This window comes from Hypanus sabinus, chromosome 4 (genome assembly GCF_030144855.1).
Source record: "Hypanus sabinus isolate sHypSab1 chromosome 4, sHypSab1.hap1, whole genome shotgun sequence".
Lineage (NCBI taxonomy): Eukaryota > Metazoa > Chordata > Chondrichthyes > Myliobatiformes > Dasyatidae > Hypanus > Hypanus sabinus.
In genome coordinates, this window is record NC_082709.1 from 141,491,214 (window position 1) to 141,514,170 (window position 22,957).

General features: G+C 40.6%; 1 protein-coding gene across 1 annotated transcript in view; it reads left to right on the forward strand.

The window, feature by feature from the left end:
- Window positions 1-22,957, forward strand: part of epha6 (eph receptor A6) — a 670,497-nt gene that overhangs the window by 66,588 nt on the left and 580,952 nt on the right. Inside the window, exon 2 of the mRNA XM_059968217.1 lies at window positions 1,899-1,963. The gene's annotated coding sequence lies outside the window, so the exon portion shown is untranslated. The remainder of the gene's footprint in view (window positions 1-1,898; window positions 1,964-22,957) is intronic.

Sequence of the window (22,957 nt, forward strand, 5' to 3'; positions counted from 1 at the left end):
GTGCCTTGGGTCTCATTACACGTACAGGGAAAATGTTCTGTTTAAATTCAATTCTGCTGAGATTCTTACAGCAGGTATCTACAAGATAGGATAAAAATAGAGCCATTTTGTCCACATAGCATTTTATATCATTGATGCATTCCATCAGAAGAGTAACTTGGCATTAACCTAATAAGCTGACAAGAAACATATTAAGCCACATTTGTAAATAACTGAGATGAATATTGTGATAACTACATTCAAGGAATCAAATATACAGTTGGAATGTTTCAAGGTTATTATTTTCTTCTTGCAGTATTTCTGATTGTGTACCGTAGCGGTGGAGATGATGTTCGAGAGTTTATATTTTCACCAGCTGTATTTACCCTATGGTTAGAATTTTGCGCAGCATTTTAAATAAATGAGGATATATGTTATTAAATTGGACATTGGGGAATTCAGTAAAAATGTGGTATGCTATCATGTATAATGGCAAGTTTCTTGGAAATCTGGATAAATGAATGGGTATTACAATTAGCTCCCAGTAATTCACTTGTGTGAGCTTCATTTGGGGAAAATTGCAGTTTGTTTTACAATACATTTTGGTTGCACACCTGCTGTTTGGTGCCTTGCCCAGGAGTGTTTGAATAAATAATGAGTTGCTGCCTGCATGCACGCATTGCAGCTAAGTTCAAGAATCTGATTTTACAGCACATAAAGGTGACCCATTTGGTTGTTGTGCTATTTAGCAAATGTGCTGCTGTTCAACAAAAAGGTGACTATCGTGCATAAAACTGTCATGTTTAATTTATGAAGGTCATAATTTTTTTTCAATGGATAAATTATTAAATACTGTGTCACACTGTGCACACAGCAACTCTTTAATAGATACAAGGCACATAGCACTGAGAAGGAACGTAAGCTTCCATAAGCATTTGAACTACTGAAGTCACCTATATGCTAGGCATCTAACTATGGAAACATAGTAATATGTGCATTTTTGAATCCAAGATCTGAGCTTTAAGTCCAAAAGGATAAGTGGGTCTCCAAGCATCTATTAACAATGTGCTGTGTCAGTTCCTCGATAACCATTTTCATTCATAATGGAGAGAGACTTGGCCAGATCTATTCATTGTGCATCATTTTTGATCGTTCCTGACTGATGTTTTTGTAGAGGGATTGTGTCCAGCCCCTTGGTATGAACATCGAATTCTCCAACTTCTGGTAATTCCCTCCCTCTCCCTTCCACGATCCCACTTTCACTCTGCCTCCTCTTCTAGCTGCCTATCACCTCCCTCATGATTCTGCCTTCTTCTACTACCCATAGTGTTTTCCTCTTACCTTCCTCCTTCACCTCTCCGGCCTATCCCCTCCCTGCTTCCCCTCCCCCAACCCTTGAGCTTTCCTCTGATTGGTTTTTCACCTGGCACCTTCCACCCTCCCCCCACCTTCTTTATAGGGCCCCTGCCCCCACTTCTTCAGTCCTGATGAAGGGTCTCAGCCCGAAATGTTGACTGTTTGTTTACACGGATGTTGCCCAACCTGCTGAGTTCATTCAGCTTGTTCATATGTGTTGTGTACAGATTAAATGCTGCATTGTTTATTGTACAATATTAATGTTTCAAAAGTAGTTCATTGTCACTTAAGTTGTTTGCGATGTTCAGAGCCTTGTGAAGGTCCGAATCTTAGTTTTAGGATCTCCAGGCTGGGGAGGACATGTGGATAGGATGGATGACTGACCCTCATGTTTTGCCCACACTTGCTCAGCCAGCTTCACCTGTGAGTCAACCCCATGATGATCCATGGCAGAGAAGGCTCATATCAACTTTTCAGTTGGAATGCAATGTAGTCTTAGGCATTCAATGAAATAACAATAAATAAGCAAAGCATGCTAATACTGTTGTTTTACTTATTTCCAGTTGTGCTGCTGGACACAACAGCTGCACTTGGAGAACTTGGATGGAAGGCATACCCAGTAAATGGGGTGAGTTGCAAATGATATTCATTTACTTTGTGCTTAGAACTGGCAGGTCATAAATGGCAGCTTAACTAACAAAGAAATCAGACCTTCACATTTGGAATTCTGTCATTGTCATGGCTTGTTTTGCTTTTACAGGTTTTTTTATTATGTATGGAATAAACCTATAACATAATTGCTCAAGAATGAGTATGGTGAATACTCTAATGTCATTGATGATAGAACCTTGGATTAAACCACATTAAAATGTCACAGTGGACGAGGTGATATCAATGTGATCTTTTTTAAACTGATTATTTATCCTTTTGCTAATTAAATTATTGGAGTGCTAAGAAAATCGTAGTGTATGGCTAATGCCATTGTTACCATCACATTTCCCTGCTTCATTGCTACTGTAGTGGATGTTACGTGAAATGCCAATGAAGCCACGAATTCCGCTACATTGCATTTCTGATACATTCCCTCTGAGATCAGTCCAGAAAATGGTCTGATGCAGTATTGTCAAGTAATGATCTGCCAGATCCACGTGGTGCTCTGTTCTAAGTGCAGATCTTCTGTTCCTCCTGGAAGCTTCAGTATGACAGCATGTGAATACAATTTTTAACAGCAATAAATTTGTGAAAAGATGCAGTAAGCACTGTGTAAAAGATTAATCATATTGCAGCAAGTTCTGTACATTCTATCATACCTGACACTTCCTGCCCATTCACTTAGTCTGTCTGCTCCCCTCGGCAGACTCTGTGTCTTCCTTCTCCACTCAGCTCTGTGATATCGGTAAATTTCTATATGTCATGCATTGCCCTTTTATTTAAGCCATTAAGTCATTTCAACCAGGTGGTGCTTCTGCCTAGATTTGATCCTGAGTTTGGATGCTGTAAGTGTGGAATTTGTGCAATGTTCCTGTGATGATGTGTTTCTCCTGGATATTCCATTTTCCTCCTACACTCCAAACATATGTAGATTGTAGGCTAATTGTCCACTGTAAAGGGTCCATGAAGAATCAGAGAGGAGTTGATAGGCATGAAAGAGAAAATAGATTATTGAGAAATAAGTGAATAGGATTAAGTTGATTGCTCTGAGAACTGGCATGGACTCAATGGCTGAATAGACTGCCTTGTCATAAGAAAATATTAAAGTATTAAGATAAATAATACATCAGTGAAGGCCCAGCACTCATCATTTTGCCCTTAACTGGTTATAGACACGTTTAACCTTTTTTATTTTTTAATCAAACTTCTCTCCATGCTAATTTATTGTCATCAATCCCGCAAACATCTACTTTACCTAACAAACATGCCTGAAGCTTGACCAAGATGCCGTATGATCATTCAGATTTACTACATCCACTGGTAGCTGTTATCGCCTTGGCTATTTTCATTTTCATAAAAAAGTATTAACTTTTTTAAACACAATTTAAATTTATTGAAACTGTTTTGAATATATGTTCCTCACCGAGTTTAGGATTCCTGGGTAGAAGACCTGATCTTTGCTCTTTTCTCTTCCTTCGGGTTTTGCCACCTGCACTTCAAATCAGCATCTTTTAACTCTCTTAAAACGGGGGTCTGCCAACGGAATCAGTACAGAGTTTGGTTGATTTTTGCAGGGAAGATCATTCAGTTCAATGCTGATGAAATATATTAGAGACAGAAGTACGTATTATTAGGCAGAGATAGTTTTTATTTCTGAAATAATTTCGTGAAATCAGTTGTAAGTTAAAATAATAAATTAATATTATCTTTAGAATTGACAAAAACACTTAAAAAAAAGACTATGAACATCAAGACAGTCCCAAACCAGTGGCTTGACAGCCAGGTAAGTCTGTAGATCTGATATAGTTGGCTGAAAGTTTTTTCAGCTGTTCAGTGAACAAGTTTGTAATCATCAACTTGTGTTGATATTGTCTTGCCACCAGGCCGGGTTTTGCTATTCATGGGCAGCCATGGGAGTCCTGGAGCAGATGAACATTAGGAGGGTGCTTGACCACAAGTACAAGTTCCTAATAATGTCCAAGTGCCCATTAGCATTAACTTAATAATGGATTTAAGCAATGTCCTGGCAACTAGCATTAAACTAACCCTATTTTTTGAAAGTGGTATTGCACATGTTAACTTCAAGCCTATTGTGAGCAATGCGGATTCTAAGGAATTTTGGAAGATCATTCATGCATTTATTTCCTCTATAGGCAGCTTTTTCACAGCCTTGTAATGTAGGTCATCTGATCCAAGAGACTTCATCATTTTAATTTCTCCAGGGCATTCACTTTATTAATTCTGATTACTCTAAATTCCTCAGTTTCATCACATTATTTCCCCAATATTTCTGGTATGCTCATTACTTCCTATTGTAACAGCAACTGAAAAATATTAGTTTAATATCTGAGCTTTCCTTATTTGACATTATAATTTCTCCTTCCTCTGCCTCAAAGATCATATTTACTTTTTCTTTTCATTTACATATTTATGAAAGCTCTTAAAGTATTTTATATCTCTTGCTAATTGATTTATTTTTATTATCGTATTTATCTATCGTTGGCCATCCTTTGCAGCCTTCTAAAACTGCTAGTACTCTCTACAACAGTGTAAACCATTTTAATCAAATCTTACCCCTAATCTCTTTAATTAGTCACAGATGGGTTTCTCTTGCAATAGAAACTTTATTTTTCAATAGATTGTTTATCTGCTCAGAGAAAAGACATTAGAGATGGGCAATAACTGAAGTGGTTATACCTCATAAAAGAAAATTATGAAATATTTTAAATAGTTGTCAGATTGTATCCACTGTAAAATATTTTAATTCAATGTCCTCATCTACTATAATAAATTCTTTACTCATAACTATATAATACTATTTGAATTAAGTTTGTCACTCATGAAGTCTGCAAAATTATATCATTTTGCAGTCACACTTCCCTAAATTACCACTTGTTAAGATTAACTATAATGTTTACCTTATTAAAATGGCCTAACATAAAAAAGCCTGTTTTCTAGTTGTTACCTGACCTTTGTTCCTGAGGCATATTTGAACATTTTGTATGTACTCACTCCCCAGACTACTTCTGTTAGTTGATTTGTGAAGGCAATATACTTGGCTTTTACTTTGTGTTCCACTTATTTTTTGGTTATCAGTGCCCTCTCCAAGAGTGTAGTTATTAATATCATACATCTAATAGCATTATTGCCTATGTTACCCTTTATGGCATTTTTTTTTACTGATTATGTTTCCTATTCAGAGCCAAGATTATTGCTTGCTATTGCCGTCATGTAATGTAGGTTGGAGAGTTGATGGGCGGTGGGATTGTTGTCTCTTGAAAAGTTCAGATTCTAGTCATCCTGGAGCAGGCAGCACATTTCTGCTTTATTGCTGAGTGTCGCTACTGGTGTGCAAGCATTTATGGGCAAGTGTTCTTGACTCTGTAAATGCAATTGGTAACAAACGCAAGTGTTATGTCCAGAATCCTGCACTGATGCACTGCATTTGACTATATTCATTCAATAACATGAAGTCCTGAGATGAAGAACCTTTAATCATATTCCTTGTATTTTGAAATGGCAGACACATTTGGGAACATGTGGAGAAGTTAGGGAAAAAACAGAACTGGTGCTTCATGCCTTTGTCCCACAAGTTAGCAAGTTCCATGCTGCATGACTTTATGACTCTAAGTTCTTTCATGCTGTCTGCAAGAGTACGAGTGGCAAATGATACCTTCACCAACATCAGTGTACATACTGTGTTTTTCTGAAGTGTGTAAATTTATAAGTACCTAGCAGTTCAATGTCTGAAGAGCTGACCAAACAGTTGCCTCTCTGTCCTAAACTGGGCAGCAGCACTAGTTTGTAAGCAGTAAATAAATTTCTTAGCAGCAATGTTTTCTCCCAGCATTGAATAGGAAGCTCTTGTTTTAAAGTACAGCTAATTGAAATAAATATTAAATTTGTGCCTGGAGCCCTATTGAAAACATTTGAAGTGCAGCTCCACTATTACAACAGCAATGTAACAATTGCAACTCAAAGATTGCAGTATCAGTTAAAGCATGTATTGCTGTTATGTAATCCTGTTCAAATAAATACACAGATCTGATTATAAACTAAAATTAAAGATAAAGTGTCCTATTAAATAAGAATCTGCACAGCTGTATACATCTGTACATGATTGCTTGTTTAGTACATTTGAGGAACGGAGAGATTTAAATAGAATCTAAAGGTAAGTGAATTGTTTAACTCATACAATTAAAGACAAATCAGTAATGACAATGCAAATTAAATCTTTTGTTCTTCAGAGACCCTCATTGAAATCTCTCAAGACTGCTAAATGCAACATCTGTGTTTTCATAAGAGATTTTGTGCATAAACATTCAGCACATCACTGATATTACTTCTAAATCCCATCAGAACATGTGTATCAGACTGTAGTGTGCTAGTAGTGGAGCGAGTGACAGTCTTCACTGCAACATCAGGCTTTCTTGATTTGCTCAAGCAAGCTATAATTTATAATGAAGTTGAATCATTGCTCGAAGATTCTTCTTGATGACTGTTTGAAAATAACGTTTGAAAATTAGCAACCCTTTTGGGCTTTCTTTTAGTCACTTGTGCAAAGTTCGTTATTTGATAAATATGTTGTCAGAAAATTGATCTTTCTTACAGGTTTTCTTATTGTCATCTCACATCAGATTGTTAATTCACTGCCAACGTGAACCATGTGACATTTAGTTAAGTGCTGTCAGCCTGCAATTGTTCAAACACACTTTATGCAAGATCATTATAGTCAACAGGGAAAGGATATTTCATCTTATTAACTTGGGCTAGATTTAATCCTCTGTTCCAGCTAATTTCAACTAGGATGTCACAGAAGTGCAACAGTTAGTGCAGCTGTCTTGCAGCCACAGGAACCCAATTTCAATCCTATTCTCAGGCACTGTCAGTGGGAAGTTTGCATGTTTTTCGAGGATAACGTGAAATTCCTCTGGGACCTGAATTTCCTTCCACATCCCAAAAAAATGTTGGCTGGTCATTGAACTACCATAACTTGCCCTTTGGTGTTAGTCCTTGGCAAAAAAGGATCAAAGAGGAATTGATGGACATGTGTGAGGGAAAATGCATTAATCAGGTTTACAGGGAAATAAGAAAAGAGGCAATGGGACTAGTGGAATTGCTCTTTCGGGAACCAGTGTGCACATGATTGGGCAAATAGCATCCTGTTTTGTTATGATTATAAACATAATTTATCACATTACTTGTTAAGGAGACAGTGATATATTGAGGCGGTAACCCAGTATTTATTAAGTTTAATACACCTTCATGTGAATGATGGTCTTTAAATTTGGGAACCATGTCCAAGGTCTTGAATGGATAGAGAAATCTATTTAATTTTAAAGCATATCTCTTTGTATTCGTCAGTCTAGTTGGGGTATGCCTAGTTAATCTAAATTTATGACCATGCTCTGCATTGAATTGTTAACTGCATGCTTCTCATGATGTACGTAATATCTAATGTGCAAAATGTCACTTAAAAAAGCAACTTGAAAGATCATGGGGATAGAATTACTTAATAATGACCAGAAAAAGTAATTTTTCTACTGCAATGACTATCATAATCTGATTTTTTTTCAACCTTTCCTTTTAGTATGCATAAAATTTAGAACAAAGAGCAGCATGGCACAGTACAGGCCCTTCAGCTCATGATGTATGCCAACCTTTTAATGGACTCCAAAGTCAATTTAACTGTTTCTTCCATATAGCCTTACTTTTTTTCATCCATATGCCTATCTAAGAGTCTCTTAAACATCCCTAATATATCTGCCTCCACCACTATTCCTGGTAGTGCATTCCATGCATCTACAGCTCTGCAAAAAAAAACTATCTCCGGCATCCCCCTGATACTGTCCTTCAAATATGTTATAGTTATACACCCTCATAATAGCCATTTCTGCTCTGGAAAAAGGGTGCTAGCTGTCTACTCTTACCCTTTTATCATCTTAACTACCACCTTAGCCCCCTAACTATGCCTCATATCAGCTTGTACACCTCTATCAAGTCACCTCACATCCTCCTCCTCTCCAAAGACCAAAGTCCTAACTCACTCAACCCATCTTCATAGGATATGTAATGTACAAGATCAGTTGTGAGTCACCCAGACCTACTGATGATCTACTTACTGAGAATCCAGTTGTCTAAGTTGCAGCACAGACATGCTGGATAGTCTCCCAGATCTTTAATGGTGAAGATCTAAACTTCACAATATAAATGGAATGTCACAGGGTTGCATTGGACAATGTGAACCAGATGTTTTATGGGGGAAACAAAAATTGATAGCTGGCTAAGAATTATCCTGGGGATTCACAACAGAATCCCAAACTCGATACTTTAGCATGTCAAACTTGTTGTTTTAGCTTTACCCTTTCCACAATCCAGGTAGAACAACAATTCATTTGTAATACTTCCAATTTTCTTCATTGTTCACCATGCAATTCATCTAATTTCAATGAAACAAAGTCAGTTTGTATGATTGCTTTGCAGAATTTATCAGTTTGGTCTGAAAGAGCAACCTTGAACTTCCAGAAATATGTTCCTTAGTTTCTCTAACCTATTCTCTTCCATCGCTGTCTATCAGGAGTTTGTATGTTCTCCTCATGACGGTGTGAACTTCCTCTGGGTGATATAGTTTTCTCCCACATTCCAAAGACATACTGGCTATGGTTAGTGAGCCAAGTGCATCGTCAGAGTGGTGATACTTGTGGTCAGCTCCCAGCATAGTCCTTGGACTGTGTTGGTTGTTGTACAAAATGACACATTTCACTGTATTGTTTCAATGCATATGTGACAAATATACTGTTCAAAAATGTTTCTTCTTCAATCTCAGCTTGCTGCAGCCCTTGGAACTCTTTTTTTCTTCTCACAGATGTTACTTAATATTTCAGTTTGAATTTGTTCCTTTTTTATTCACTCTTCTGATTGTCAGCCTTTATTTAAATGCTGTTATGTTGACAACAGTTGGCAGCTTAACACAAGTACTTCCTCTTTTTTTTGTCTCGGCCATTCCTTAAGACATAGGAGAAGAATTAAGCAATTTGAACCATTCTATAATGGCTGCTTTCTTTTCCCTCTCAACCACATTCTCTTGTTTTCTCCCCATAGCATTTGATGGCTTTAGTAATTAAGAACCTATCAAACTCCAATTTAAATATTCGCAATGACTTGACCTCCACTGCCAAAAAATTCCTCCACACAGTGGGGAGGGTTGAATGGACAAGTGAATCTTTGAGAGCAATCGCTGTGGAAACCAGAGAATGGGGGGTAGGTAAAGATCTCTTTTATGGTGGGATCCTGTTGAAGATCACGCAAGTTGTGGAGAATGATGTGCTTGATCCAGAGGCTCGTGGGGCAACAAGTAAAGACAAGAGGAAATCTATTGCTGATAAGCTAATGCAAAGATGGGGTGAGGGTAGATGTCTGGGAAATGGAGGAGATATGGGTGAGGGAAACATCAATGTGTGTGTTACTCGGATTTGCAAAATATCTTGTTTTACTGTATTCCATCTGCCTCTTCTTTGCTGATTCTACTAACCTGTCCAAGTCCTTCTGCAGACTCCCTACTTCCTCAACACTACCTGCCCCTCCACTCTTGTTTAGCAGCCTCGTGTGTAGCACTTTGTCAAAATACTTTGGAAAATCCAAGAAAGCATCCACTGACTCTCCTTTCTCTATCTCACCTGTTATTCTAACAAATTTGTTGGACAAGATTTCCTTTTAAAAAATAGTGTTGACCTGATTTTCCTAATCTACCAGTATATTGAAATCTCTCATGATTATCGTAAATTGTCCTTTTATGCCTTTTCTATATTCTGTTGTAATTTGTACCCTGCATCCTGGTTACTGTTCAGAGACCTGAATATAATTCCCATCAGGGTCTTATTAACTCCATGCACAAGGATTCCATCACATGATCCTATGTCACTTCTTTCAAAGGTTTTGATTTGACCAACAAAGCCTCAGTTCAATGTGTAGCCTTGGATGTTAAGCTCCCAGCTGTGATCTTCTATCATCCATATCACAATGGATACCCACAATGTCATACCTGCTCATTTCTAACTGCACGACAAGATCATTTACCTAACTTCATATACTACGTGCATATAACATCTTCAGTCGTGTTTTCACCATCTTTATTTTTATTTTTGCCTCCATGTTGCCTGAACTTTCGAAACTTTTTGTCATATTGTTTATTTTGGAGACTTCAGTAAACTCTCCTTCACTCTGTCAAACCTCCTCCCACCCCACTATTTTGTTTAAAACTCTATCTACTTGTTACATGCTACTCACCTCTGCCTCCTTGCTGAAGACTCAGCATTCAGTCTTCTGCACTGGCCCACTCACACAATGGCCAATGGGTCCTTGGCTTCTCTGCACATCAAATTAACACTCTTGTTTTCACTTTTCCAATCTCTGACCTGAATTGTTGGCCTGCTGAATGGGTGCAACATTTTCAATTTGTTTTGGACTTCAGCATCTGAAGTTTTTGGCTCCAATTACACCATCAGATGTGCATGTGTGATCCCAGCACACATGAAGAATGGCAGAGAAGTTTGCCTGCAGTCCAAGCTAGCATCTGATTGTCAAACAAGTAAATAATCAATAATTATAAACCCTTGATCAATACTCGCAAAGAAGTAGGAGAAAGTCATAAAAGTTTCACCTGCTTTTTTGCGAAATGCTTTATCAAAAGACTCCACTTAAAGTGGATGTAATTGCAGTAAATGCATTAGCTTGAAAATGATAAAAGTTCCACACACATTTATGACTTTTATCCATTTTACACTTTAACAGAGAGTAGAGGCGGAAGGTTAGTTCAAATACTCAATAGTACATTTTATGGAAAAAAAAGTGTAAGATAAATGTAGTTTTAAATAAAAGCAACATGATTAAGAAATGTTATGGGCTGATTCCTTGAAGTGCTAAATTCTCTGAATGTGGCTTTAATATTTGAGTTAGGTAGCTGGGATCAGGAAAGGAGAGGTTGCTTTACAAATACACATTTCAGCAAGAATCCTCAGAAAGGCGGCATCCATTTTTGAGGACCCCCATCACCCTGGACATGCCCTCTTCTCATTGTTACCATCAGGGAGGAGGTACAGAAGCCTGAAGGCACACACTCAGTGATTCAGGAACAGCTTTTCCCCTTCTGCCAGCTGATTTCTAAATGGACATTGAACCCATGAACACTACCTCACTTTATTTTATTATTTATGTTTTGCACTATTTTGAATTAACTATTTAATATACATATATCTTCTTACTCTAATTGATTTTCTATATTATCATGTATTACATTGTACTACTGTCGCTAAGTTAACAAATTTCATGACAAATGCTGGTGATTTTAAACCTGATTCTGAAAAAGGTTGGAGGGAAAGGTTGTAGCGGTGTGCTACACACAGCGCTGGAATAACGACACGCAGACGGTGAGTTGCAGTTGCGTAAAAGAATTATTCAAACTTCACGGCCTCGCTTTTAAGCCTCCCCGTTTCCGCCCTCCCCGGGCGGGAATGCTGTAGAGGGCGCATATTCACAGTCCCTTCCCACACGCGGGCTTTTCCCCTTGCTGGTGAAGAAGGCCTGGCACCCTTTTTGGGGCCGGCCTCTGCCTTTTTGTGAGCCAGTTCGAGTGCACAGGAAAATGGGTTACCACAAGGTTATATTTTAATAACATGGGTTTTCTCCAATCATAACTGAATAATCACAATATATTTCTACCAATTCCCACATTCCAGCCCCTACCTTTAATTACAGCTGTTCCTTCCAATGACCTAATCCCAACATTATCCACACAGTAACGTACTGTTAGCTTTACACTATGACCTGTGTTCAATTCCCACCACTGCCCCAACGGAGTTTTTACGTTCTCCCTGTGACCCCGTGGGTTTCCTCCAGGTGTTCCAATTTCCTCCCACAGTTCAAAGGTGTACCAGTTGGAACGTTAATTGGTCATTGTAAGTTGTCCTATGATTAGGCAAGGGTTAAATTAGGGGAAAGCTGGGCCTATTCCACACTATGGGATGAGGGCATAAGAGGAGTGACGTTGCCAGGCAGTGGAGGGACCCAAGTCAAAACCTCCCTGTACATGGGTGATGTCACCACCTTCTGCTCCGATCTGAGGTCAGTTTGCAGGCTGATCAGCATCTGCGAACAGCTCAAGCAGGCGTCGGGGGCCAGGGTCAACCGCATGAAGAGCGAAGCCATGCTCTTCGACAACTGGCCCGACCAGTCCAGCATCCCCTTCACCATTAGGTCTGCTCATGTGAAGGTGTTGGGGATCTGGTCCGGAGGGGCTGAGGCGTACAACAGGAACTGGCAGGAGCGGACTGCCAAGGTCAAAAAGAAACTGGGACTGTGGGGAGGGTGCTCCCTATCGATAACGGGCAAGAATCTGGTTATCAGGTGTGAAGTGCTCTCAGGGCTGCTGTACTTGGCGCAGGTGTGGCCAGTAGGAAATCACCCGAGCCATCTTCAGATTGGTCTGGAGATCCAAGATGGAGTGGGTCAGACGAACCACCATGCACAAGTCCCTGGACAACGGGGGCAAAAACATCCCCAAAGTTGCCCTCACCCTGATGGCCAGCTTTGTGTGTGGCTGCATCAGGTTGTGTGTGGATCCCAGGTACGTGGGCACCAAGTACCACTATGTGCCCAGGTTCTACCTGTCGCCCTGGCTACGAAGGTTGGGTCTGGCCCCTTACCGCATAACACCCCTGTCAGCTGGTCGCTGCCACCATACCTGTCCATCGTAGAGAAGTTCTTTCAGGTCAACGCCTTTGACCACAGGGCCATCAGGCAGTGGTCAGCACATAAGGTACTGCAGGAGAAGGACGTGATTGACACAGTGGGGTGGTTCCTTGAGCAGACCGTCCAGTTCATCTGGCAAAATGCCTCATCATCAGACCTCACCAAAAGGCACCAAGACCTCGCCTGGCTGGCGGTGAGAAAGGCCCTCCCAGTCCAATCCCTCTTGTACGCCTGGAACGTCGTCTCCACACCCCTCTGTCCACGGGAGGACTGCAGTGAGGAGGAGTCGGTGACCCACCTCTTTGCACACTGTGGGTTCGCCGAGAAGGTGTAAAGGAGGATGGAAGGGACAGTGTTGTGGTTCATCCCCATCGGCTGCGTAACAGAGGACTCTCTGATCTACGGGCTGTTCCCGGGGATGCACACGGAGACCAACATCCGGTGCGGCTGGTTGATCATCAACTCAGTCAAAGACGCTCTTTGGTCAGCTTGAAACTTGATGGTCTACCAGCACATGGAGATGTCCGTGGGGGAATGCTGCTGACTGGCACATTCTCGGCTGCAGGAGTACGTGCTGAGAGACGCACTCAAACTTGGTGCAGCCGCCACAAGGGCCCAGTGAGGAAGGACCACAGTCTAAGGTTCTTCTTCCGCAGGAGTTGAGGGGTAGGGGGGTGGGGTGTATACCCCTGAACAAGTGTATGTAAATATGAAATAACAGAGTGCCACATGAGTGGCCAAAGCATGGGAATGTAAAGACTGTATTGGAAACATTTGTAAAGGACTGAGAGCCATTGAATGGTTTATTGTACATAATTTTATTTTTGAATAAAGTATATTTTGATTCATTAAAAAAAATTCCACGCTATATCTCAATGAATAAACAAATAAATCAATAAATAACTAGATTAAAGGGCCGACTTAGTTCCATATTCCAGATTCCCAATACTTCGGACCTGGGACTGATCTCAATGAGGTAGAGAATTAGGAATATCAATTGAAACTTCACAAAGCTAAGAGTTCAAAACAATCTTTCTAACCAGAAAGAAATGTTTACTCCTCTCCAAGAAATAAGCAAAATGGATCATTTAGCAAGAAGACTGGCAAATAAATCTACAGAGGTTTCAGTTTCTTCACTAGTGTAACGAGATAGAAGGCAGGCAGCAGGCTTTGCAGGCTTTGGCAGGTAGGAGAGAGCAGATTTGTAAGATTATTTCATGATCCAGTTACTGGCCTTGAGCACATTTTTTGTGACAGAAGTTAGTCCTTGGAAACGTGATTCAATATTTACCTATCCATCTCTGGTAATTTAACATCAACAGGATTTGATATCGTGATAGTAATCTGATAGAGTCATAGAGTAATGCAGCATAGAAACAAGCCCTTCAGATTAACTTGTCCAGGCCAACCAAGTTGCCTATCTAAGTGAGTCCCATTAGCTCATATCCCTCTGAACTTTTACTGTCCAAATGATTTTAAAATGGTGTTATTGTGCTCCCTCAGGCAGCTTGTTCTATGTTTGCACGACCATCTGTGCAAAGTTAGTAGCTCGGGTCCCTTTTAAAACTTTCCCCTCTTACCTTGAACTTGTGCTTTCTAAGTTGTGATTCCTTTTCCCTGGGGAAACATAGTGTGTGTTCAACCTATTTATGCCCTTTACCATTTCATATGGTCATGGAACAGCTACAGCCACAAAATTGTGAAGTTTTATTTTTGAAGCAAACATTAGTTTCACATTTATAATTTATGAAATACATATAGATACCTAATCTCTGAGGTTGCCTATGGTTAGTATGGGTATTGAGAGTGATTAGAGTGTGCAATTAGTTAATACAAGCTTAGAGACCATCACATTTTCTGGTATTTCTAGTACCTACTTCCTACTTAACTATACTGGAATGTGATGATGGCAGGTGATTTCCAAGAACCTTTATTTTTGTGAAATGTCTAATATGAAGAATGAAACACCAAAGTGATTTTGTGATGAGACTGGCTTTTCTTATAGAGGAACAATTTCCTGCTTGTAAGGCCTGCTTTACCTGTCAAGATTGAAATGGGAGACACTTGATATTTGATTCAGAGAACTGTGCATTCAAGGCCTGCTGTGGGACTTGAGCACTTAATCTAGGCTGACACTTTGACAAGACAGAACTCCTTTGGAGACATTAAACTGAAGCTCTGTCCGCTGTAAATCAGCAAAAATGATTCTGTTGTACTTTTCCCAAAATTTGGATCTCCCATCAGTCTCAGAAAATCATCATTCTTCAACATCACTAAAATTTATTAATAGCATAATTAAAAATAAAGAAAACAAAAACTACTTGAAATATTCAGTCGTTCTTGCATGAAAAGGATAGTTGTTAATGTTCAGGAGAAAAGACAAGTCAGATAATTCAGTAATATTGTGCGGTCTTCTATGCAAAAAAAAAAGACTATTATCTTCGCCTACAAAGTAATTAATGCTTCAATTTCTCAGCAGAGCCTCTGTTATTTCCTCCCTTGCTTTTCTCAATAGTATGAGATGTATTTTATCTGATCTGATCTTCTTTCAAAGATACCAATTCCCTTAAATTTCCCCTCAGTAATTTATCATTTCTAAAATGTCACAGTCTTTCTGCTTAACCACACAATTTCGAGCATCCCTTTCTTCTACGAAGATGACCATTCAGCATTCATTTACACCTCAGCCAATATCACTTAACACATGTTAACTTTTTAATCTCCAGTAGACACATTTATTTACCTTTCTGCACTTTTAAAATATCTTCGGCTGTCCTTGATTTTCTTTTTGATATTATACCTTGGATTATCTTTACCACCTGAATTCCATCCCAGAACTTTCTATACTCCTTTCAGCATTCTGTAGTATTGAGCTGTTGTTATCTTACATAAGCTCCATAAGCTCCTTTTTTGCCTTATCCCTAGCTTATATGCCGCTTGACATTGCTGCATTTGGTAGTCCAAAGTCTTATCTTGGTAGTAACATATTTGCTCCAAAAACTTGTCATTTCTGTAGTTGCCTCCAACTGTTCTCAATCCCTTCAGATATTTTCAGTCCACTCTTGTTATATCCCATCCTAGTAAACTTGGCCTTGCCTGTAATATGCCAAGATCAAAATGCCATTTTGTACTTATATGTCACTGAAATTATAGGCATCACTCAAAGATTAATGCTTAATTCACAATAAGGATGCCATTGTGGTTAAACAATAAATCTCATTGAGTCAGATTAGTCGACAACAATATACCAAAATCATATCAACTGATGGAGTTCACCCACACCAGCGCTTGGCAGAAGGTTCTGTGGTCACTAAGGACTTTGGATTTTTTTGTGGTTATGTTTCATTGATGGTTCCATGTGTATCTGTCTATTTATGTATTACATTTTGTAAATTGTTCAATTCTCATGTTAGTGATTTCCACCGATTCTTCCAGTTGCACAATTGTATGAGGACATTCATACAAATCATGATCTTTAGAATTCATGCTCTAGCCTTGAAGTTTCTATGAACAAAATTTCACTAACTCTTTCTGGACAATTAGTCTAGAATGAAGCCTTCATGAATCCTTTGATGCCCTGACCAATCAAGAACATAACAACCTCAGTTTTAAGTATACCCAATGACTTGGCCTCCATAGCTGTCCATGGTAAAGAATTCCACAGATTCAATGTCCTCTGGCTAAAGAAATTCCTCCTCATCTCTGTTCTAAATGAATGTTCCTCGATTCTGAGGCTGTGTCCTCTGGTCCTGGAATCCCCCACTATAGGAAACATTATCACCATATCCACTCTATCTAGGCCTTTCAGTATATGATGTTTCAATGAGATCCTCCCCCCCCCCCAACTCATTCTTCTGTACTTCAATGAGTACAGGCCTAGAATTGCCAAATGCACATTAACCCTTTCATCCCCAGAATAATTCTTATGAATCTCCTCTGGGTCTTTTCTTAGAGAAGGGCCCAAACCTGCTCACAATGGCTCAGGTGTGATGTGATAATGAAACATGGGAGGGGCTCTTAAATTGCAAAGGTATTGTAATCTCCACTTTGCTTTGTATGCCAATGAGTTAACGCTTCTTGTTCTGTGTTTAATGAATCCAATATAGTTTGAGGAAACATGATCAAATCAGAGGAATTAAAGGGCTTGTTATAAACTTAGCTATTTCTTGCACTATACTGCTGTACTTTTCTTGGTATGGTATACATGGAATGGCAAGGTAAGAGTGGTTCAGCAGAAAACAAAGTGTGATCATGTTTAGTGCTTATGACATGCGGTGATGAAATCAAAGAGAGCTTCTAGGCCAGGGGTCGGCAACCTTTACCACTGAAAGAGCCATATGGACCAGCTTCCCACAGAAAAGAAAACACTGGGAGCCACAAAACCTGTTTGACATTTAAAATGAAATAACACTGCATACAACGTTTTTTTTTGCCTTCATGCTATGTATAAACAAACAATAAGATGTTGCATTTATGAAATCAATGAACTCCTGCAGAGCAAACGAAATTACATTTCTGCATGCAACAAAAACATTTTGAACTCCAAAAAAAAGACATTGGGTTGAAGGTTACTACATCGTTAACCTACCTTGGATCGAAAAATTAAAAGAAATTGCGCACTGGTGGGTGTCAGGCATTGGCAGTGGTGACGTATATAAATAGCGATAAAAACACGTTGTAGCATTGTGCTACACGCAGCGCTAAAATAACGACACGGAGTGGGTAAACTGCAGTCAAAGATAACTTTATTCAAACTACACAGCCTTGCTTTTAAGCCTCTCTCAACCTGCCCCCCCCCCCGTGGGCGCGGATGCTCCAAAAGACACGGACTCACAAACCCCCGTAGGCTATCACCCTTAGCCGGAACGCTGGCAAATTGTGAGCCGGTTTGGATGTGCCAGGAAATGGGTCACCACTACGTTTTATTTAGATTGTACAAGATCACCATAATCTTCAAATTTAGAATTACATTTCAAAAACTAACAAACTAACATAAAATACATTTTAATTAAATACTGACCATTTATTTTCCAAAGCCACAGGGAGCCGCAGCACAGAGATGAAAGAGTCGCATGCGGCTCCGGAATTGCGGGTTACCGACCCCTGTTCTAGGCCAACCTTGGTCAAGTCATGAAAGCAACACCTCCAAGTGATAATCTCATCCTGATGGGTGAATTCAATGCCAGGGAGGGTAATTCCCCCAACAACTGGAAAGGGTTACATCACTATGTTTGAAATCTCAACACCAACTTGACGATCACTAACACCCCATTTAGACGGGCAGACAAATACAAAGCAACATGGATACAGCCCAGTTTCAAGCAATGGTACTTAATTGACTACATCATTGGTCGCAGATGAGACACTCATGATTTCAAGATCACTAGAGCCATGTGTGGAGCAATGTGCTGGAGTGATCATCGCCTGGTTAGATCCAGCCTATCACTGCATATTGTCCAACTGCACGAAAGGAAATCTGACAACTTCTTGATAACGACAAGTTGCAGCACCGTAAACATCAGAGGCGACGTGCACACCGTCTCGATACACTGGCGTCCCATCGGCCCCTGAATGGGTGTAGCACAGAAGTAGGATGAACACAAGATGCCAGTGATGAAAACAGCAAATCAGTCCTTGGACCAATAAAGAGCTCATCGGGATTGGTTTGAAGAAAATGAGAATATCACCAGGATACTGGAAGAAAAGGCAACATTTCTTGCTTGGCAGAATGATGTTTCTTCTATCTCAAAAACAAACACTTCAAACATCTTCTGAGGCAAGCACAGACTGCACTGTGCAGACTGCGAACTGAATGTGGGAGAGAAAGGCAGAGAAAATCTACACTGACAACAAAAACTTTAAGATGCTCTTCAATACCATCAAAGCAACCTATAGACCACACAAGCCACGCACCACACCCCTTCTGTCAGCAGTAGGCACAGTGTGCTGCTCAGAGGTAAAGTGCATTAACGACAGGTGGAGAGAGCACTTCAGCAACTTGTTCAACAGGCCCCCTACCACAGACCAGGCTGCAAGCAACCAGATCTCCCAGAAACCATTGCTGACAGCCTCGACCTCCTTCCTACAATTGTTCAGGTTAATCAACCATTGCTTACTTAAATTCTGGAAAAGCCTCTGGGAAGGGCAGAATACTTGCCAACATCTTCATGTCAATGGGTCCAGTTGCACTATGGGACTTCCATGACATTATAATGAGCATCTGGGAAGATGAGGACATGCCCAATGAATTCGATTGTACCTCTTCTGAAGAACAGAGGCAGCAAAACTGACTGCAGTAACTACCAGAGCATCTCCCTGCTGTCAATTGCCAGGAAGATCATGGCCCAATACATTCTCAACCACCGGATTACCACAATATCAGAGAAGAACCTGCCTGAGGCACAGTGTGATTTCTGCCCTGGAAGAAACACCATTGTCAAGTCAAGTCAAGTTTATTGTCATTTCGACCATAAACTGCTGGTACAAAACGCAATAAAAATGAAACAACGTTCCTCCAGGACCCTGGTGCTACGTGAAACAACACAAAACTACACTAGACTATGTGAGACAGCACAAGGCTACACTAGACTATGTAAAACAACATAAAAACTGCACTAGACTAGAGAACAGCACTGGACAGTGCAGGGCAGTACAATAATTAATAAACAAGACAATAGGCACAGTAGAGGACAAATTACAATATAATAATAAATTATGTAGATGTCAGTGTAGACACTGGGTATTGAGGAGCCTGATGGCTTGGGGGAAGAAACTGTTGCACAGTCTGGTCATAAGAGTCCAAATGCTTCAGTACCTTTTGCCAGATGGCAGGAGGGAGAAGAGTTTGTGTGAGGGGTGCGTGGGGTCCTTCACAATGCTGTTAGCTTTGCGGGCGCAGCATGTGGTGTAATTCACTGTCTCTCGGGTTCAAGGAAAATGTATTGAACAGAACCTGAATCTGTACATTGTCTTTAAAGATTTAACGAAGGTCTCTGACACTGTTAAGAGAAAAGTGCTCTGGACAAACTTCTCAGAGTTGGGATGCCCACACAAGTTCATCAGTTTTACTCACCTTTTCTATGACGATATGACTGGCTTTGTCCACTCGACTGGGGAAGCCTCAGAGCCAGTCAATAACCCAAATGGTGAAATATATGCAGCTCAGAATATTTGCCCTAGCATGCTCAAACAATGGATTCCTGAATTCATCTGGGGTCTTAACAACATTTGTCTCCACAACCTCTCCACAGTCTGTTCTGGCATTCTGGTTCCCATCTCCCTACAACTCTAGTTTAAGCCACACCGTGCAGTACTAGCAAACCTTCCCACTCGTCTACTAATCCCCTTTCGGTTTAGGTGCAAGCTGCCTCTTCTGTACAGGTCCCACCTTCCCTGGAACAGAGCCCAATGATCCAAAGTTCTGAAGCCCTCCCTCCTGTAGCATTTCCTTAGCTACATGTAGGTTGTATGAACTTCCTATTTCCAGCCTCACAAGCATGTGGCAAGGGTAGCCTGAGATCATAACCCTGGAGGTCCTGTCCATTAAATTTAGTACCTAACTCCCTGAACCCAGTTTGAAAAGCCTCATCGCTCTTCCTACCTCTGGTAACTACATGGACCACAACGCTAGCTGCTCACCCTCCCACTTAAGAATGCTGAGGACTTGATCAAAGATGTCCCAGACCTTGTCAACTGAGAGGAATTTTTGTTCTTAGACACAGAAAATCCATTCTGTTCCCCTAACTAACAAATACCCTTTCACCGCAGCTCAACTCTTCTCCCCCTTTCTCCTCTGAGACACAGAGCCAGACTCAATGCCAGAGACATGATCTCTGTGATTTTTCTCTTCCAGGTCACCCCCCACCAAGAGTATCCAAAATATACCTTCTGTTGAGGGGGAATGGCCACAGGGGTAGTCTGCACTGGATGTTTAACCTCTTTCACTCTCTTGACTGTTACCCAGTCTGCTGTGTCCTGCAGCTTGTGTATAACTACAATGAGCTCTGTCTTGTCAAAGTGTCGGCCTAGATTAAGTGTTCAAGTCTATAACTACCTGTCTATATGTCCTGTCTATCACCCCCTCAGCCTCCCGAATGATCTGGAGTTCATCCAGTTCCAGCTCCAACCCCTGAATGTGGAGTGTTAGAAGCTGCAGCTGGATGCACTTGTTGGAAGTGAATTCATCAGGGGCACTGGAGGTCTCACTACCTTCCCACATCCTGTAGGAGGAGCATTCAACTATCCTGCCTGGCATTGCTGCAGCTCTGTGCAATTAAAAGAAGGATACAATAAATAAACTGGAAAAAAATCTACCCGCAGCTTTTTGCCTTCTCCCACTCAAGCCTCTCTTCTCTGAAGCTTCTAATCTAATACTGTCCACTCCAACAAAGGCATCTCTGTTTGCCCCTGCCTTATTTTTATTTGCCCTGGCTGATGAAACATAGAAACATGGAAAACCTACAGTGCAATACAGGCCCTTCGGCCCACAAAGTTGCACTGAACATTATAAATTAATGAATCCAGATTTCTAATTGACCGGTATTCAAATACTGGAACGCCCATGAAGTGATGCTTTCTAATGCACTCTTACTGACCTATGGCACATTTCAGTCTCTGATTGGCTACTGCTCACATGGCCATTGAAGCAATGATCTTGAACCCATAATTTCGCTGGACTGGACATGATATATGCATGGAGGATTCTAGACTCCCTAAGCAGCTGCTGTCTGGCCAATTGCCACGGGGAATCAGAAACCATGGTAGACCTCATAACAGGTGAAAAGACTGTGTGAAAACCAGCATTGCTTATAATTGGCTTTACTCCCTGGCTTCTGGGACAAAGGACATGAACTTGATGTCGTGCCTTGACTAAGCTTGTTGACTGCAACTTTGAAGATGACCATCATGCTCACCTGGACGTCACATGACAGAAAAAGAAAACAGCAGCAGCAGCCTTGCCTAGGGAATGAGGACAACTCCCTTGTCCCACTGTGAACATCTATGCCATTGAAGAAATGAGTTCCACAGTCACCTGCAAACACACATCAGATGAGTTTTCATGAAATCATGAAATCACTGGACAGCCAACATGCATAGAGTAGCACTGGTATGTCCTGCAACTGGGTATGCTATGTGCAGGGAGGCACCAGTGCGTTCTACAGCATCACAGGCAAAATGCTAGAAGCAACATCCATGGAAGGAATGAACAATCAACATTTCAGGCCAAGACTCCTCATCAAGACTGAAAAGGAAGGAGACAGAAGACAGAGTAAGTAGGTGGGCCGAGGGGAAGGAGTACAAGTTAGCAGGTGATGGGGGAAGGTGGAAGCTTGAGTATTTTGCCTGGGTGTAGCTTGCAAAAACCGGTCTGGGGAAGTTTTACAGCTATGTTATCTTGGAATATAGTAGGCACGAATTGGTGCTGGTGCTCTCTGGATTAGTTTCTCATTAAGAGAATTTGTTCATGGACCGTGAATAATTAGACAAAGCTGACAACTTCCTTTGTGACTTTTGCAGGTCCCACACATTCACTTGTAGAATTCGGTCTTTACTACAATGCTATTCTGTACACCCTGTACTCTGCTTCCGTGTCCACCTCGACTATCCTTCTGACAATGTCCTTGTCCACTACTTCACAGCAATGTTTACTAGCATCTTGTCTTTTGCTTCATGAAGACAATGTTTACTTGAATCCCCAGTGACTGAGCTTGGGTGGGTCCAACCTGCTCAACCTGTATACTTAGGATACTATTTCTTATGATAGTACATTATAATTTGCTTTCAGAATTGGCACCTCTGAGGGAAGAGTTTTGAATGTGTATGGATAGTCACTGTATCACTGCGGCACGTTTGAATGTCGAATAAACTCTTCTCAGACTTCCAGCTTGGTACAGGTATCGACTCTAACCAACATTTCAAAGATAAGCTCTGCCGTCTTCATCAGGGATAATACCTGGGCATGTCTAGTCTAGTGGTATTTATACCCTGTTGTCTGTCCCTCCTGATTGGTTGGTCCTCATCCGATCCAGTTTCCACTGAACCACTTTGTTTACAATAGAATTCCAGTTATTAAATAGAGTGAGACTGTGTTGCCTTTATGGCATTTGCTTAGTTTATTATATTTTCGCTTTAGTAATTCATTTGTTATCGTTTTCTAGTTAAAGTTAAGATTGTTTAAAGTAAATTCGTTGTCTGTGATATATCGCGGCATGCGATGACGTCACAC